At 48.8% G+C, this 20533-nt stretch overlaps 1 protein-coding gene across 5 annotated transcripts in view; it reads left to right on the plus strand.

Annotated features, from left to right (window-relative positions):
- znf638 (zinc finger protein 638) overlaps positions 1 to 20533 on the plus strand; it is a 210150-nt gene that overhangs the window by 29299 nt on the left and 160318 nt on the right. The gene's annotated exons all lie outside the window — the stretch shown is intronic.

Raw genomic sequence — 20533 nt, forward strand, 5'->3', positions numbered from 1 at the left:
CAACTCAAGAACAGCTTCTTCCCTGCTGCTGTCAGACTTTTGAATGGACTTACCTCGCATTAAGTTGATCTTTCTCTACACCCTAGCTATGACTACATTCTGCACCCTCTCCTTTCCTTCACTATGAGCGGTATGTTTTGTCTGTATAGCGAGCAAGAAGTAATACTTTTCATTGTATGTTAATACGTGTGACAATAATAAATCAAATCAAATCAGAGACTTCAATGGCCATCACCAAGAGTGGTTCAGTAGCACCATTACTGACCAAACCAATCGAATCCTAAAGGACATGGCTGTTAGATAGGTCTGCAGCAGGTGGTGAGGGAAACAGCAAGAGGGAAAATATAATTGATTTTGTCTTCACAGATCTCCCTTGTTCTATTCCCCAGAGCCATGCAGTGAGGGATAGAATTGGAGTCTAATCTTTGTATACTTAGCAACTATTATTTGGCAAGTTACGCATTACAAATATGCAGCTCCAAATCTCACCCTCAGTTTCACTCTGCTCGTACAGACTTTCATAGCTAAACAAACAACCAATTCAACTAAATTAAACAAACGGAGGGACAGATTAGAGGAGCAGTCCTTAAAGGGAAACTGTGACAAAAATAAATCACAAAGCAAACTTTAAAAAAAATCAAATTTTATATCAGGAACACAAGTGCATCTCCTGTTAATGCCCACCGCCTGAATACAATTAAATATTCACATTGGAGTGACCACCACACAGTCCATGTGGAGACAAAGTCCATCTTCTTATTGAGCAATCAGTGTGTAATGTGGCACTATCACTGTGCTAAACGGGACAGACTTCAATCCGATCTAGCAACTCAAGACTCATGAAACGCTGCGGGCCATTATCAGCAGCAGGATTGAACTCCAGCACACTCTGCAACCTCATGGCCCGGTATATTCCCCATTCGACCATTAATCTAGGAAATCTACCCTGGTTCAGTGGAGAGTTCAGGAGGGTACGCCAGGCACAGCACCAGGCATACCTAAAAATGAGATGTCAAACCTGGTGAAGCTACAACACAGGATTACTCACACACTAACCATCAGAAACAGCGAGTAATAGAGCTTTCAAAACTACCTCCAGCCCTGAAGGGCGATGGATAATTAAACTGGAGGAGGAGGAGGCCCCACAAATATCCCCGTCCTCAATGATGGGGGAGCCCAGTACATCAGTGCAAAAGACAAGGCTGAAGAACTCGTGGCCATTTTTAACCAGAAGTGCCAAATGGATGATCCAACTTGATCTTTGAGATCACAGCATCACAGACCCTCAAACTGAAGATCATCAATCTCCAGTTTGTTCCAATCCGCGTGATATCAAGAAAGTCACTGGATGCTGTAAAGCCAAAGGCCCTAACAATATCCTGGTCATAGTGATAAAGACTTGTGTTTCAGAGCTAGCTGAGCCCTGAGCTAATTCAGTCGGCAATGTGGAAATTGCCCAGGTATCTCCTGCACACAAAAAGCAGGACAAATACAAGTCAGTCTAAGCTTGGACATCAGCAAAGTGATGGAAGGGGTTATCAACAGCACTATCAAGCTACACTTGTTCAGCGTTAACCTGCACGTTGACGCACAGTTTGGGTTTAATCAGGGCCACTTGCTCCTGGCCTTCTCACAGCCTTGGTCCAAACATACTCCAGTGCACCCACATACCAGAGCCACCATTCTGGTGATGCCTCTGATAACCCCGCCTGGCTCAGCATCTCCAACATTCCCCTCAGGCTGACTTCATTTTAAATTCATCTGTGGGACATGAGCGTCGCTGGCTGGGCCAACATTTATTGCCCATCCCTGGTTGCCCTTGGAGGGCAGTTGAGAGCCAACCACATTGCTGTGGTTCTAGAGTCACATCTAGGCCAGACCGGGTAAGGACGGCAGATTTCCTTCCCTAAAGGACATTAGTGAACCAGATGGATTTTTCCGACAATTGACAATGGTTTCATGCTCATCAGTAGATTCTTAATTCCAGATTTTTTTTAAACTAAATTCAAATTCCACCATCTGCGGTGGCGGGATTCGAACCCGGGTCCCCAGAACATTAGCTGAGTTTCTGGATTAATCGTCTAGTGATAAAACCACTAGGCCTTCGTCTCCTTGGTGATTCCAGAGGCTTGTCATCAGACTTGCAGGGGCCTGGTCTCCAGCAGTCCTCCTATAATCAGAGACCTCAGTTGTCACTGTCTCCACCTGCTTGGGCAGCACGGTGCCACACTGGTTAGCACTGCTGCCTCACAGCGCCAGGGACCCAGTTCAATTCCAGCCTCGGGTCACTGTCTGTGTGGAGTCTGCACGTTCTCCCCATGTCTGCGTGGGTTTGATGTGCGGGTTAGGTGGATTGGCCATGCTAAATTGCGCCTGAGTCTCAAGGGGACTAACAGGGTAAATAAGTGAAGTTATGGGGATAGGGCCTGGGTGGGATTGTGATTGGTGCAGACTCGATGGGCTGAATGGCCTCCTTCTGCACTGGAGGGATTCTATGCTGTGTACAGCTGTCCATGAGATGATCACTAGAGATAACCTGAGCCTAATAATGAACCAGGAGCCGCTGAGGTGTGTATATCTGTGCTGGTGGAAGGTGCAGGTGAATGTGGTGGTCGGTCTGAGCTGCTTGCGGGGCATCAGGCACTTGTTCCTTCTCTTTCTCTGCCATTTCTTGCTGGAGGCTGAAATAGAGAGTGATCGATTAGGAAACGGCACGGTGGCACAGTGGGTTAGCACTGCTGCCTCACAGCGCCAGGGACCCGGGTTCAATTCCCAGCCTCAGGTCACTGTCTGTGCGGGGTCTGCACGTTCCCCTCGTGTCTGCGTGGGTTTCCTCCCCATGCTCTGATTTCTTCCCACAGTCCAAAAGACGTTAGGTGTATTGGTCATGCTAAATTCTCCCTCAGTCTACCCGAACAGGCGCCGGAGTATAGCAATTTTCACAGTAACTTCATTGCAGTATTAATGTACGCGACTAATAAATAAAAAGTTTAAAGTTTTAAGATTCCCACACTATCGGTCACCTCCAATACTAGTCCATGTGTGGCCAATGGACAGGACATTACTGACCTTTGGGGAACCTGGCTTCTGTACGGGAACAATCTCTATCCTCACCAGCCAGCTCTGCAGCCTCATCTCCATGGGATGAATGTGCCCTCAGTTCTTGGGTATCCTCTCTGACCTTGGTTCTCTCCCACTGATTATGGGTGCACCTTTTCTATATAAAGACAGATGGATTGACTGTGAAGAGTGTGAGTGAAAGAGCAGCAGCAGCAGTCAGGCCTCTTGTATGTACTCAGCACCCCCCACCACCGAGGAATTAACACACCATTCGTGCAGGAACCTCCATGAGACAGGGGTGGCTGGTGTCCCATCCGCTGTGTGAGATTGCTGTGAGCTGCCTGATACCCTTATCAGGAAGTGAGTTTAGAGTGAGGAGGATGTTCACTCTCTCCTCTGCTTCCTGTGCTGCAGGGCTGTCCATTTTCACTTGCTACAGTCATGGACCTCCCTGGTGACTCCTAGATCACAGAACCCTACACTGCAGAAAGAGGCCCTTCAGCCCATCGAGTCTGCACCGAACACAATCCCACCCAGGCCCCACCCCCATATCCCTCCATATTACACCCACTAATGCCTCTAACCTACACATCCCTGGTCACTAAAGGGCAATTTTTTAGCATGGCCAATCAACCTAACCCTCACATCTTTGGGACTGTGGGAGGAAACCGGAGCACCCGGAGGAAACCCACACAGACACGAGGAGAATGTGCAAACTCCACACAGACAGTGACCCGAGCCGGGAATCGAACCCAGGACCCTGGAGCTGTGAAGCAGCAGTGCTAACCCACTGTGCTACCGTGCTGCCCATGGTTTTTAAAATTCATTTTACAGGAAATAAGCATTACTGGCTGGGTCAACATTTATTGCCCAACTGCCCTCCATTTCAGAGGACGTTTGAGGGTCAATATTTCATGTTACATTGCTTTGATATTCGTGTGTGCATCATCATCATTTATCGAGACTAACTGAGTCACAGTACTGTATGTACTGGCACACACCTCACTGTCGGCAGTTACTGGGGTCGGGAATGTTATTGTGGGTCAAATACTGGATTCTAAGTGCAGCGTGATTGCTGACAGGCTGGATAAACGTGCCCGATTTTCCACTTTCCAGCTCATTCAGGAGCTCGTCGATTCACATGGCACGCCGAGTGATAAGAACATAAGAAATAGGAGCAGGAGTAGGCCATCTAGCCCTTCGAGCCTGCCCCGCCATTCAATAAGATCATGGCTGATCTGTCGTGGCTCAGTTCCACTTTCCCGCCCTCTCCCCATAACCCTTAATCCCCTCTCTTATCAAGAACCCATCAACCCGCTTCTTAAAAATATTTAGCGAGGTAGCCTCCACCACTTCAACGGGTAGAGAATTCCAGAGATTCACCACCCTTTGAGTGAAGAAGTTCTTCTTCAACTCCGTTCTAAACCGCCCCCCCCCCCCTTATCTTGAGGCTGTGCCCTCTAGTCCTGCTATCCTTTCTAAGTGGGAAGAATCTCTCTCCCTCTACCCTATCCATCCCCTTCATTATCTTATACATCTCTATAAGATCCCCCTTCATCCTTCTAAACTCCAATGAGTACAAACCCAGTCTATTTAGTCTCTCTTCATAGTCCAACCCCCTCATCTCCGGTATCAGCCTAGTGAACCTCCTCTGCACTCCCTCCAAGGCCAATATATCCTTGCGCAAGTGCGGCGACCAAAACTGCACACAGTACTCCAGCTGCGGCCTCACCAGTGCCCTGTACAGTTGCAGCAAGACCTCCCTGCTTTTATATTCTATCCTCCTCGCTATAAAGGCCAGCATCCCATTCGCCTTCTTGATCACCTGCTGTACCTGCAGACTGGGATTTTGTAATTCATGCACAAGGACCCCCAGGTCCCTCTGCACCGTAGCATGCTGCAGCTTTTCGTCTTTTAAATAATAATCCCTCCTACTATTATTCCTGCCAAAGTGGATAACCTCACACTGATGTGTCCACCCCCATCAATACCTCACAGGGTCGAAGGTCCTGCCGCCATATTTCAATGACACCTGCACACACACACATGGCAGGTCTGCCAACCAAGTGTACCAAATCCTCTGCTTTAGGCTTCAGCGAGGCCTATCTGGGGTTTCTCCTCCAGCCCATCATGGAAGGGGGGGTTGGTGGGTGAGGGTGGTGGGGGGGGGGGGGGGGTGTTTAGGGCAGGTCCTCTTTCTGAGGGATGGCAGCAGAAGGACCACCTACCTGTCCTCGAGGGGAGGGAGTGGCTTTGTCACTGAACTAGTAATCCAGAGTTCCAGGACAAGATCTGGGGACCCAGGCTCAAATCCCACAGACAATGAAATTTGACTTCAATTGACCATGAAACCATTGTCAATTGTTGGAAAAACCCATCTGGGTCACTAATGTCCTTTAGGGGAGGAAATCTGCCGTCCTTACCCCGGTCTGGCCTACATGTGACTCCAGATCCACAGCAATGTGGTTAACTCTCAGCTGCCCTCCAAGGGTAACTAGGGATAGACAATAAATGCTGGCCAGCCGGCGACGCCCATGTCTCCTTCCTCCCCCTTCCCCACCCTCCATCTCTCCCTCCTCCCCCTTCCCCACCCTCGCACCCTCCCTTCCTCCTCCTCCTTCCCCACCGTCCCTCCCTCCCCCCCTTCCCCACCCACCCTCCCTCCCCCCCTTCCCCACGCACCCTCCCTCCCCCCCTCCCCACCCTCCCTCCCTCCCCCGCTTCCCCACCCTCCCTCCCTCCCCCCCCTTCCCCACCCACCCTCCCTCCCCCCTTCCCCACCCACCCTCCCTCCCCCCTTCCCCACCCACCCTCCCTCCCCCCTTCCCCACCCACCCTCCCTCCCTCCCTACCCCCTTCCCCACCCTCCCTCCCTACCCCCTTCCCCACCCTCCATCCCTACCCCCTTCCCCACCCTCCCTCCCTCCCCCCTTCCCCACCCTCCCTCCCACCCCCCCTTCCCCACCCACCCTCCCTCCCCCCCTTCCCCACGCACCCTCCCTCCCCCCCTTCCCCACGCACCCTCCCTCCCCCCCTTCCCCACGCACCCTCCCTCCCTCCCCCCCTTCCCCACCCTCCCTCCCTCCCCCCCCTTCCCCACCCTCCCTCCCTCCCCGACCTTCCCCACCCTCCCTCCCTCCCTCCCCCCCCTTCCCCACCCTCCCTCCCTCCCCCCTTCCCCACCCTCCCTCCCTCCCCCCCCTTCCCCACCATCCCTCCCTCCCCCCCCTTCCCCACCCTCCCTCCCTCCCTCCCCCCCTTCCCCACCCTCCCTCCCTCCCCCCCCTTCCCCACCCTCCCTCCCCCCCCCTTCCCCACCCTCCCTCCCCCCCCCTTCCCCACCCTCCCTCCCCCCCCTTCCCCACCCTCCCTCCCTCCCCCCCCTTCCCCACCCTCCCTCCCTCCCCCCCTTCCCCACCCTCCCTCCCTCCCCCCCTTCCCCACCCTCCCTCCCTCCCCCCCTTCCCCCCCTCCCTCCCTCCCTCCCTCCCCCCCCTTCCCCACAAAGTATATTAACAAACACAATTAAAATATAACAAAAAGTTATATTACAAGAGTTAGCATAACTTTTACCAGTTACAAGACTTTAACATGAGACAGTATAACTCCTAGCAGCTAGCTATCTCTGCTGTTCCCAGCCAAACACCATCCCACAGACACATGCCCTTCTCCAGACTTTGCACAAAAAGCAAGTACACTGATATGAAACCAAGAACAAAGAAAATTCCAGCACAGGAACAGGCCCTTCGGCCCTCCAAGCCTGTACCCACCATGCTGCCCGACTGAACTAAAACCCCCTACCCTTCCGGGGACCATATCCCTCTATTCCCATCCTATTCATACATTTGCCCAGACTCCCCTTAAAACTCACTATCGTATCAGCTTCCACTACCTCCCCCGGCAGCGAGTTCCAGGCACCCACCACCCCTTCTGTAAAAAATCTCCCTCGTACATCTCTTTAAACCTTGCCCCTCACACCTTAAACCTGTGGTTCCCGAGTAATTGACTCTTCTACGCTGAGAAAAAGCTTCTGACTATCCACTCTGTCCGTGCCTCTCATAATCTTGTAGACGTCTATCAGGTCTCCCCTCAACCTTCGTCGTTCCACTGAGAACAAACCAAGTTTCTTCAACCTCTCCTTATAGCTAATGCCCTCCACACCAGCAACATCCTGGGAAATCTTTTCTACACCCTCTCCAAAGTCTCCACGTCCTTGATGCTGGATCTTCAGCTTTGTAAGGTCTCTGGGCAGGAATCCAGGCCAGCTGTTGGCAGAGAAGAAATCCACAAAACAACCAAACTTCAGAGAGGAAAACTTAACCCCTACTGATTTCCAACCTTCAGACTCCAGAGATGGGAAAATCCTGCTGTTTCTTTCAAAACAAATGCCTCTGAAAACAAAACTAAAATTGAAGTTCTCTGTGAAAATTAGCTGTCGCTAGCTACCTGATGAAGGGGCAGTGCTGCGAAAGCTCGTGCTACCAAATAAACCTGTTGGACTTTAACCTGGTGTTGTGGGATGTCTTACTGTGCCCACACTGCCATCACCACATCATGCCTAGCTACATTGCCTGACCTGTCAATCACCCCCCAAATCAAGCTCCACTCAGCAATCCCAAGGGGCCATTAAAACCACGGGACACTGCATTAGCTCAGATTAAAAATAAACATGATGTCAATTATCCTGCTCCCAGTAACAATCGAGGACACCGGCTGCAGACAACACGGTGCCGACAAGTTGCCAAGGATGGCAGAAACATCTTGCAGAGAAACATTTCTTAAAGGCACACTACCGTCACAATGAGCTGTTTTGCTTATTTTCATTAACTCCTCATAACCTTTAAAAAATACATAGGTGAGCACTTGAAATGTCAGAACGTTCAAGGCTATTGGCCAAATGCTGGAAAGGGGATTAGTGTAGATTTAGTGCAGACTCAATGGGCCTCTTCTGTGACTCTGTGGCTCTAATTTACTTATTCCAAATTCCTTGCTGGTTTTTCATCTTCTAATGCAGTACTTTTCTCCTGAACCTTGTTAAAGATTCCCCAGTGATCTTACATCCTTTTGTTTTGCAAGGTTTTCTTCCAGTTCACCTTAATTTCCTCAGAATCTGCTTCTTCCAATCGCCTCAGTCTTTGTGCTTTCGATGCCAGCCTCATGGGATGTGGGTGTCGGTGGCAGGGCCGCCATTTGTTGCCCATTTCAGAGGGCCTGGCCTGGCCCAGACCAGGGAGAGCGACCGGGCATCAGCAAACCATAAACAAAGGAGCAGAAGAAGGCCACTCAGCCCATCGAGTCTGCTCCATTGTTCAATAAGATCATGACTGAAGCAAATGGGCTTTTACAACAATCGATGCTCGTTGTCGTGATCACCATTACTGAGACAGGTTTTATATTCCAGATTTATTAACTGAATTCAAATTCCACTGATTGGTGGAGTGGGGTTTGAACCCAAGTCTCCAGAACGTTAGTCTGGGTCTCTGGATTACCAATTTCCCGACTTTACCACAACAGAACCATCCCTTGAACCTTACTGTGACAAATTATACCAGATATAAGAGTTAATTTGTGGATTTAGGATGTGTGAAGCCTGCTTGGATTCCCTTGGGTTTATAAGATTAAGGGGTGATCTAAATGAGCTTTACAAAATGAAAGAGGAGATTTGATAGAACATGGAGGCAGAACTTCAACATTTGAGTGAAGCCATTCGAAGGCTGATGTGGGGGGAAGGGGCTGGCTATATGGGTAGGGCATCGGGACTGTCAGGGAGGAGATCAGGGCTAGTTGGGAGGGGATGGGGACATCGGGGCTGGTCATCAGGATGGGGGGGTGGTCAGGGCTGTTGGGGAGATCAGGGCTGGCACGTGGAGGTCTGGGGGGGCCAGCGATCGGGAAGTAGGGAGGTCAGAAGGCCAGCGATCAGACTGGCCAGTGATTGGGAAGGCAAGCGATAGGGAGGCTGGCAATGAGGGGGGGGGCCACTGCGCCAATCTGTCAGCACGGAGATTGGTGCGTGCGCAGTGGCCCACTCAGCACTATGCTGCAGGCTCCCTGGGCAGGGATAGGCCCTGCCCCTGTGCTTATGATCATGCTCGGCTAATCTGTGATGCACAGAATGTCCAGATTATAAATCTGGAATATAAACCTGTCTCAGTAATGGTGATTCTGGAAATCACGCTAATAAAACTGATGGGATTTACACCCATTTTCCTACATATTGGGAACTTAGAATTTTTTTTTGGGAGAACCCCACACATCATTGTTTCCTTTATGCTCCACCCTACCATGTAGTTACTGTTACAGGGCCTGAATGGGATTCCCACAAATGATTTCTTGCCTCTACCATTTTCCATCTCTTCCCAAACCCTTTCCACATCCTGGTTTCCTGAATTTAGGCCATCCTCTCTATTGTGCTGATACCATCATTAATTAACAGAGCCACTCCTCCACCTTTTCCTCCCTTCCTGTCCTACCTAAATATCCTGTATCCTTCAATATTTGGGTCCCCATCCACATCTCTGTAAATCGTCTTTATTTATTTCTACGTGCATTTTCGCTTCATATTTGTTTTTCCAATGCTGGTGCGTTCAGATAGAAAACTTTTAGTTTTATCCTTTTATTATTTTTATAGCCTCTAATCTCATCCATTAGATTTGTACCCTTCCTGACACAGTCTGGATTTCATTTCTGGAAATCAGTTCAATCTGAAAGTCTTTACACCTTACTGAGGGGTTTCAGTGACTGAGGATCAGGGGGTTGTGTAGAAATTACCCTCACTCAGCCTGTCCAGCGGGTGACACAATCGTCCTTAAACTGCTGCCGTCAGTGGTGGTAGAGGCGAACTCGCTGGGTTCTTTTAAAAGACTTCTGGGTGAGTATATGGGATTTAATGGGATTGGGAGTTACAGATAGTTCTATGGCCTGGTAGATATGGATGTGATTGGCGCAACTTGTGGGCCGAAGGGCCTGTTTGTGCTGTAGTGTTCTATGATCTATGTTTGAAACACAAACCTGTGGAGGGAAGAGGGGAAAGAATGTGTGACCACCTTCAGGGGAAACTCCTTCCAACTCATTTTGGTATAACCATTGTGTGTGTTGCATTCTAGAGCAACTTATCTCACTTTCCTTAACAGCCAGACCTAAATCTTTTTCTTCTGCTGTAATAATGGGATAACTTTGTGCACGGGTTCTATTTGCGCAAACCTCTTTTCCATCCAGATCAAAGCCATTCCTGTGCTGATCCACTTATTTGCTCTGAATCCCTTTGAATGCTATCAATCTCTCTTGTGCTGGCCACCTGGCAGCATAGCTTGGTGTCACCATCAATTCTGATAGAAATCCTAGCCCCTACCCCCATGGGCTGTGAATAGCGAGAGCGCCAGGCCACCCACGGCACAGCTGGAGGAGTTTCACCAGCTCCTGTTCCCCAAGCAATGTTTCTCACATTCCTCAGCACCTTCTCCTTCCGATTGTCAAACCATTATTCAATCCAGCCAGCTTCATATCCAAGTTCCTTCACATTCTTTAAAGGTTTCGCATTCGGGAGGCATTACACAAAGCTCCCAAAGTCAGAGTGAATTTTCTCTGCTCTTATCTGCTTGGGATGGTCACAGCCTTAAAGATCCTCAGGAAACCCCTGATATCCACTGCTTCTTAATCCATGGGGTGGACCCCGAACAGCCTCGTGATATTTCACAGCAGTGTTGACAATATTTGTACAGCTATCGGGGAATATTGGAATGGGCAGGGGCTCTTTGCTGTCCAAAAAGGAAAGACTGAAGGTTAAAGGGAAAATACTGCGGACGCTGGAATCTGAAAGAAAAACAGAAAACGCTGGAAATTCTCGGCCTCTGTGGGGAGAGAATACAGCCAATGTTTCGAGTCTGGATGAACCTTCGCCAGAGCGAAGAACAAAGAGATTTTCTTTGCTCTTAGCTCTGAGGAAGGGACATACAGACTCGAAACGTTGGCTCAAGACTGAAGGTTAACCTGAAAATGGTCGTCAGAATTATGACTGGCTCTGAGGGGCTGATGTAGAAAAAATATCGCCGTACTTGCGGAGGTCCAGAGCTCGGGATTGGTAGATTAGCAGCTACGTAAATGGGGCTGATAACTCAGAGACTAATAATCCAGAGAGTGCGGCTGGGTTTTACAGGCGATTACGGTCTCCCCGACCAGGACGTTTGTTGGCACCACACCAACTGGAAACCCTGCTGCCCACTCCGCACCCCCCTCCGGGAGGAGGCCCTGCCCCACCAAACTATCCAATTGGCCAGCAGCTTCAGAGCCCCAGCAGCTGGCCAATTGGCACTACGGGGAAAGTCTCCGCAGAAGAGGTTTGGGGGATGCTGGACTTCAGGCGAGGCTGGGGAGCTTGGGCAGGCCTGCCTGGCACATCCCGATGAGGGGAAGGGTGAAGAGGCCATGTTTTAAAGGCTGGGGGGGGGTCTTTCGGGAATTGGGGGGGGTATGGGATCCTGGAGGTGCCTCCAATGGGCACCTCTACTCTCTGCTCAATGGCAGGCCACACAGAGAGAGGTGCCAAGTTGCCCACATTGCTTCCGCCCTCCCCTGCTGGACTAATTCTCCTGGCAGAGGAGAAATCAGGCACAATAGATGACAGGGTGGGTGCTGGGCTTTGCCTGAAACCTCTCCTGTTCAGCACGGTTGTAGCAGGCTGAGTTGGAGGCAGACAAAGACAGAGGTTTATTAAATCACTGTTAACTCTACAAAGGCTTGATGTAGACTGAGGAAACTCCCATAAAACAGCCAATGACATCACAAGCTATACACGTGATTAACTCTTAAAGTAACCGCATAACAACAACAATCCCAAATATATAAAATCCGCACCTCCCCCTATAACTGGGGGGACAGGTTGGGGGTGGGTGGGAAGGCTGCCCAATTCCTAGACGGGCTGTAAAATTCACCCACGAGCACAAACTGTGACAGCTGAGGATATCTAAATTCAATTAATTAAATAAATCTGAAAGCTAATCACTAATAATGACCAAGAAACTGCCACGAAAATCTAACTGGTTCATTAATGTCCTGTAGGGAATGAGATCTGCTGTCCTTACCCAATGCCCTATCCCTGACCCTGGATCCACTGCTTTGTGACTGACATTGAACTGCCCTCTGCAATGGCCACTCAGCTGTCGGGACGCCAGCTCAATCACACCTTCTCCAGGGCAATTAGGGACGGGCAATAAGTGCTGGCCAAGCCCCCAGTGCCCACGTCCCAGGAATGAATGGAAGAAAGCTGGGTGGATGGAAAATTCAACAGAATCCTCTCTTCCCAGAGGGATGCAGAACTTACAAACAGCAGAGATGAATTTAAGGGTCAGCTGGGATAGAGGCTTCTGCTGGTGAGGTTGGATTCGGAGCGAGGGGAGGAGGCTCGTGTGGACCGAGTTGCTGGTTTGTCCTGGGTGCGGGTGTTGTCCTCCAGGTAACGGGACGGGCACGTGGATTACCAGGAACATCAAGGTCAACGTTTCCACACTTGACATCCTTGTTCCTAAACCCTCGTCGCCAACCTCTCTCATCTTCGAGGGCACAGCTATGGAGCAAATAAAAATATGAAGCAGAGGCCTCGGCTATTTCCCCTCTTGTTTCCTGGAGGCTTCTCGAGTTTTCTTGCATTCCTGATGTACTGCCAAGGCAGCCGAAAAGGGACATGTATCAGAGCAGCCCCTAAGGGCCTCATTAATTAGAGCATGTGTGTGCAAATAGAAGCAATAGTGAGGGCCAGACGAAAGACAACATTCTCCCACAGTGATATCAGAGTCAGGAGCGGGATTTATTCCATCTGTATTTTTTTAATATAAGAGCTGTTTATTTCTACATGACGTGTGATGCTGACGGTCAGTAAAATAATTAGCACACACTCTGCACAGCAGCTGATGAAATCTGTGCTACTGACCTTCAGCCTGGGACTCTGAAAGCTCAGCCACAGTGAAACCCAACTCCAGTTGGAATCATATAGCTGTCACGTTAATCAGTCCCACATTCAGACTGGTAAACAAGCTTCTGCATGGAACAAGCCCCCCAGGCCTCATCAGCAAATAGCAGCCACCTTACTCTGCCTTGGGTCCACTGAGCAGGGAGATGCTCCTGTACAAAGGATCTGCTTACGGGCAGCACGGCGGCACAGTGGTTGGCACTGCTGCCTCACAGTGCCAGATACTCGGATTCGATTCTGGCCTCGGCCTGAGGAGGCATGGTTAGTAAGTTTGTAGACGACACCAAAATTGGTGGCATAGTGGACAGTGAAGAAGGTTATTTCCAATTGCAATGGGATCTTGGTCAACTGGGCCAGTGGGCTGACGAGTGGCAGATGGAATTTAATTTAGGCAAATGTGAGGTGATACATTTTGGTAGATTGAACCAGGGCAGGACTTACTCAGCTAATGGTAGGGCACTGGGGAGAGGTACAGAACAAAGAGATCTAGGTGTACATGTTCATAGCTCCTTGAAAGTGGAGTCACAGGTGGACAGAGTGGTGAAGAAGGCATTCAGCATGCTTGGTTTCATCAGTCAGAACATTGAATACAGGACTTGGGATGTCTTATTGAAGTTGTACAAGACATTGGTAAGGCCACATTGGAATGCAGTATACCTTGGTCACCCTATTATAGAAAGGATATTACTAAACTAGAAAGAGTGCAGAAAAGATTTACTAGGATGCTACTGGGACTTGATGGTTTGGGTTATAAGGAGAGGCTGGATAGACTGGGACTCTTTTCACTGGAGCATAGGAGACTTAGGGTGATTTTATAGAAGTCTATAAAATAATGAGGGGCACAGATCAGCTAGATCTATTAGCTTTTATTGGTGGAGGGATTGAGTTTCGGAACCATGAGGTCATGTTGCAACTGTACAAAGCTCTGGTGTGGCCGCACTTGGAGTATTGCGTACAGTTCTGGTCACCACATTATAAGAAAGATGTGGAAGCATTGGAAAGGGTGCAGAGGAGGTTTACCAGGATGTTGCCTGGTATGGTGGGAAGGTCTTATGAGGAAAGGCTGAGGGACTTGAGGCTGGTTTCGTTAGAGAGAAGAAGGTTAAGAGGTGACTTAATAGAGGCATACAAGATGATCAGAGGATTAAATAGGATGGACAGTGAGAGCCTTTTTCCTCGGATGGTGATGGCTAGCATGAAGGGACATAACTTTAAATTGTGGGGTGGTAATTATAGGACGGATGTCAGAGGTAGGTTCTTTACTCAGAGAGTAGTAAGGGCGTGGAATGCCCTGCCTGCAACAGTAGTGGACTCGCCAACATTTAAATGGTCATTGGATAAACATATGGATGATATTGGAGTAGTGTAGGTTAGATGGGCTTCAGATTAGTTTCACAGGTTGGTGCAATATCGAGGTTCTAGGTGGTCAACATTTTTTCCCAAAAGTAGGGAAGGCTAAAACCTAGAAGGCAAAGGTTTAAGGTGAGAGGGGAGAGATACAAAGGAGTCCACAGGGGCAATTTTTTCACACAGAGGGTGGTGAGTGTCTGGAATGAGCTGCCAGAGGTAGTTGTAGAGGTGGGGACAATTTTATCTTTTAAAAAGCATTTGGACAGTTACATGGGTACAGAGTGATACGGGGCAAACGCGGACAATTGGGACTAGCTTAGTCGTTAAAAAGAAGGACGGCATGGATAAGTAGAGCCTGTTTCATGCTGTAAACCTCTGTCACTCTATGACTCAGGTCACTGTCTGTGTGGAATTTGCACGTTCTCCCCGTGTCTGCGTGGGTTTCCTCCAGATGCTCCGGTTTCCTCCCACATTCCTAAGATGTGCAGGTTAGGTTGATTGGCCACAATGTGTTTTAACGGATACAACGATACAATGGGTAATAATGATAGGAGAACATCAGATAAAATCCCAGCCGCAGTTTGAGAATTTGAATTCAGTTACAGAATAAAACTGGAAGAAGCTGGTGCCAGGAGAACTCATCATGAAACTGAACAGATCGGCATAAAAAAAACCCCACAACGGATCCAGCAGAATGAAGGGAATCTGTTACTCTGGACCTACATGTGACTCCAGTCCCATACCAACATGGATGGCCCCATAGCGTCAGGGGGATTAACAGGGTAAATGTGTGCGGTTACAGGAATAAGGCCTGGGTGGGATTGAGGTTGGTACAGACTCGATGGGCTGAATGACCTCCTTCTGCACTGCCGGGATTCTCTAACAGGTTTTGGTTAAAAGCTCCTTTTCCAGTGTCACTGAAGAGGCGGCACTTTATTTTCCATTTCTTTGGTGACAATTGAACTAATTTCATGGTCACTGCAGGGGTTGGTTAAGTGTCATCCATGTTGGTATGGGACTGGAGTCACATGTAGGTCCAGAGTAACAGATTCCCTTCATTCTGCTGGATCCGTTGTGGGGTTTTTTTATGCCGATCTGTTCAGTTTCATGATGAGTTCTCCTGGCACCAGCTTCTTCCGGTTTTATTCTGTAACTCAGACTGCGGGTGGGATTTTACCTGATGTTCTCCTATTATTATTATTACCTATTGTATTGTTGTATCCGTTAAACCGCACTGTGGCCAAGTTTCATCCTGTTTATTGCAACGTTTATTGGCACACAAATGTTCCAGCTGGACAGTGAGTAGAAGAGGCTCATTCCTCGCCCTCCCACAATCAACCAGGATTACAAAGAGAAATTATTAAATTCAACTGTGCCCAATGTGAAATGCTCAGCAGTGGATGCTTTTCCAATACATGTTTCAGTCTTGGTGGTTCTGTAACTGGACTAGTAATCCAGAGACTCTTAGTGAACTCAAATCCCAACACAATTATTCTCATTGATGGGCTGCCAGCCCTAATTGCTCCTTGGGAAAGTGACGATGAGCTGCCTTCTTGATCCACTGCTGCTGTCCATGTGGTGTAGGTACACCCACAGAGTGGGTAAGCCCAGCAACAGTGAACAATAGTCCATGTCAGAATGGTGAGTAGCTTTGGCGGGGTGGGGGGGAACCTCTAGGTGGTCATGTTCCCATGTATCTGCTGCTCTTGTCCTTCTAGGTGGTAGTGGTTGGGGGTTTGGAAGCTACTGTCTCAGGAGACTTGGTGAGTTCCTTCAGTTCATCTTGTCGATGGCACACAGCTGTGTGGTGGAGGGAGTGAATGTTTGTTGATGGGGTGCCCATCAAGTGGGTTGCTTTGTCCTGAGTGGTATGAAGCTTCTTGAGTGTTGTTGGAGCTGCACCCATCCATATTGCATTTCATTCCTGACATGTGTCTTGTAGATGCTCAACAGGCTTTGGGGAGTCAGGAAGTGAATTACTTTCCACAGAATTCCCAGTCTCTAATCTGCTCTGGTAGCCACAGTGTTTATATGGTTAGTCCAGCTCAGTTTCTGGTCAATGGTAACCCTCAGGATGTTGATCGTGGGGGATTCAGCGATTGTAATGCCATTGAATTTCAACAGTGAGATGAGATTCTGCCTTGTTGGAGATGGTCATTGCCTGGTGTGTGTGTGGGGTGAATGTTACTGTCACTTGTCAGCCCAAACCTGGATATTGTCCAGATCTTGTTGTATTTGAACATGGACTGTTTCAGTATCTGAGGAATCGCCAATGATGCTGGACATTGTGTAAACATCGGCAAACATCCCCACCTCTGACCTAATGATGGAGGGAAGGTCATCGATGAAGTTGAAGATTGTTGGGCCTCGGTCACTCTCCTGAGGGATTCCTGCAGAGATGTCCTGGAGCTGGGATGACTGACCCTCCACAACCACAACCATCTTCCTATGTACCAGGTATGATTCCAACGCTGATTCCCCCCTGATTCTAATTGACCCCAGTTTTGCTTGGGCTCCCTGATGTCACCATACTCAGTATGAAAACAGGGCATTTTCACAGTAGGTGTAATGGTCACCTCACTACAGGAAGGATGTGGAAGCTATTGAGAGGGTACAGAGGAGATTTACAAGGATGTTGCCTGGATTGGGAGGCATGCCTTATGAGGATAGGTTGAGGGAGCTAGGTCTCTTCTCCCTGGAGAGACGAAAGATGAGAGGGGATCTGATAGAGGTTTATAAGATGTTGAGAGGTATAGATAGGGTGGACTCTCAGAGGCTTTTCCCCAGGGCTGAAATGGCTGCCAAAAGAGGACACAGGTTTAAGGTGCTGGGAAGTAGGTACAGGGGAGATGTCAGGGGTAAATTTTTCACTCAGAGGGTGGTGGATGAGTGGAATCGGCTGCCGTCGGTGGTGGTGGAGGCAGATTTGATAGAATCTTTTAAGAGACTTCTGGATGGGTAAATGGGACTTAATAGGATTGAGGGTTATAGGTAAGCCTAGTAGGTAGGGATATGATCGGTGCAACTTGTGGGCCGAAGGGCCTGTTTGTGCTGTAGTTTTTCTATGATTCTATTCTATACCCTTTGCTGTTGTAAGACTTTATGTAATTGAAGGAACATGAATGTAGGAAATGGGTTTTATGAATGAGGATGATTTTTCAATAGAGTGAAGTATGCAACAGACACTTGGAACTTTATCTACTCTTGGCATGGATCCTGAAATCTGCCCATGGTAGGTATGAGGTAGGTTGGTATGGTAGATGTAAGGTTGGTGAGTGAGGGGGGAAAGTTGGCATAAGTTGGCAATAGGTTGACACAGAAGTTATAAAGGGTCATGGGAGTGGGTCTAGCAACATGGGTTGGCATAGAGAATATGAAGTGCCAGGAGGGTTGGTAACGGAACATAGGTTGGCATGGAGGGTAAGGTGGTCCATGGGCATGGTACAAGTCATGAGGTGGCATGAGTTGACTTGGATGGGATATTGGAAGTGTGAGTGGTGGATGCTGAGGGATGCTTTATGTTTTAGGCCTTACTATTTTATTTTTGGACGCAGTATCAGAGTCCCGAGACAGTCCTTCATCTCACTCTGCTTCTGCACCCCACATCCTCCTCATTTCTTCCTGGGTCGCCTGCGCCTATCATAAACCCAACAAACCAAAAATCTAACCTCCAGGAAGCTATTTATAAAGGTTGACTTTGTGGAACCAGGAATTCTCCCTCTTCTGTATGCCTGCTCTGGGGCAAAAAAACTGGGCTCTTACCTCATGAGTTGCCTCAGTGATGATAATCATGAAACCGTTGAGTACTTGTGAGAAGCCAGAGCTGTGTCCCCCCGAAGCTGCCAGTGTGGAGGCCTCTCAGATAACACCTACCTTGCACCCTGGGCAGGATACAAGAGAGGAAAGCTCCCTCTGCTGGGTGACTCCTCTCACTGAACCCGGCAAACACTCCCTCACTCACACACACACATACATACATACACACAGTCACACACTCACACACACACATACATACACACACACACATACATACACACACTGTCACACAGACACACACATACATACACACACTGTCTCTCACACACACACACACACAGTCACACACTCACACACACACACTGTCACACACTCCCACACACACACACACTCACACACACACACTGTCACACACTCTCACTCACACACACACACACATACATACATACACACACTGTCACACACACACAATGTCACACACTCTCTCACACACACACATACATACACACACTGTCACACACACACACATACACACACTGTCACACACACACTCACACATACATACACACACTGTCACACACTCACACACACACATACACACACTGTTACACACACACACACACACATATACACACACATATACACACACGCACACACACCCACATATACACACATACATACACAGTCTCACACACACATATACACACACGCGCACACACACACGCACATACACTCACATACACAGACACACTCACACACTCTCACACTCACAGACACATACACACACACTTTCACACACATGCACATACATACACACACACACACACACACACACACACACACACACACACACACACACACACACCTTTCCCAATTACAACCTGTCTTATACTCATTTTATCAATCTGATTCGAAACAATTTTTCATTTCCCTTATTGGTTCCTAGCCAGGTGGCCAAGTCAGATTCTTGACAAAAGCAGGAATACAATTAGATTTAAATTCAGACAATGGCTGGTACGGTGACACAGTGGTTAGCACTACTGCCTCACAGCACCAGGACCCAGGTTCAATTCTGGTCTCAGATCACTGTCTGTGTGGAGTTTGCACATTCTCCTCGTGTCTGTGTGGGTTTCCTCCGGGTACTCTGGTTTCCTCCCACAGCCCAAAGGTGTGCGGGTTTGGTTGATTGGACACGTTAAAATTACCTCTTGGTGTCGGGGGGACTGGTGGGTTAATGTGTGGAGTTACAGGGATCTGTCCCGGGTGGAATTGTGGTCAGTGCAGGCTCAAAGGGCCAAATGGCCTCCTTCTGCATTGCAGGGATTCTATGATTCTGCAATCCCTTTTGTAATAGCACAAAGATTGCTTTGGAGACATCCTGCTCTCCGTATTGTTAACTGCTTTCCCCAATAATCTATATTGAAGATGGACCTCATAACTCATACTATGGATGGATAACAACATGGATTAGATCCCCACTTTGATCAATTAATGTGATTAAAATCCCCTTCAGTTGCCTCTGCACAGTTTCATCATGTTCCCACAGATTCGATTCCCACATAGATTCCCCAGTTCAGACAGCCACACCAGCAGTGACTCCTATCTCCAGCCATCCACCTGAACCTCCTTAAGCCTCCAGCCCTGCAAGCGTGTCAGGGCTCCTCCAAATTTCTCCTGTGGTTCCTCCCCTTCACCTTCCCTTTTTACCGAATTTAACATGAGGAGAAACAAATCAAGGCAGCTGTGATGTGGAGACACCTGTATTGGACTGGGGGTAAGCACAGTGAGAAGCCTCACCCCACCAGGTTAAAGCCCAGCAGCACTGCTCCTACCTCGGGTGAGTCACACACCCTGATGAAGGGGCAACGCTGCGAAATCTCACGATTCCAAATAAACCTGTTGGGTTTTAGCCTGGTGTTGTGAGATTCCTTACAGGGTAGCTATGGCACAGTCCATCATGCACGTGCACAAAGACAAGATTTAAAATCACAGGAACTGCATTGTTATATCACCTGATCCCATCACTTCTAACCCCCCCTCTGGCCATATCCCTCGAAAGATGGATTAGGTAAGGACAGAAGGTGTTTTTTTCAGTTAGAGCACCATGGTCAGCACAGGCTTAGAGGGCTGAAGGGCCTGTTCCTGTGCTGTACTGTTCTTTGTATTTGTTGGTGAGTTAGGGAGTAACATAGCAAAAAGGGGACCGGACTGCTGGCACTACTTTTCCTGGTGTCCCGCTGCCTCTAACCTCACATGAGGAATAACAACGGCACTGTTGCCTATCTGTTCACAGCAGCCATTTCCACTCTGTCTATTACAGAACTGGAACCCACTGCCTCGGCAAAGCAGCCAGCATAACTAAGGACCCCACACACCGCGGACATTCTCTCTCCCACCTTTTTC

This window comes from Carcharhinus amblyrhynchos, chromosome 1, assembly GCF_965287045.1.
Source record: "Carcharhinus amblyrhynchos chromosome 1, sCarAmb.v2.hapA, whole genome shotgun sequence".
In the NCBI taxonomy this organism is placed as follows: domain Eukaryota; kingdom Metazoa; phylum Chordata; class Chondrichthyes; order Carcharhiniformes; family Carcharhinidae; genus Carcharhinus; species Carcharhinus amblyrhynchos.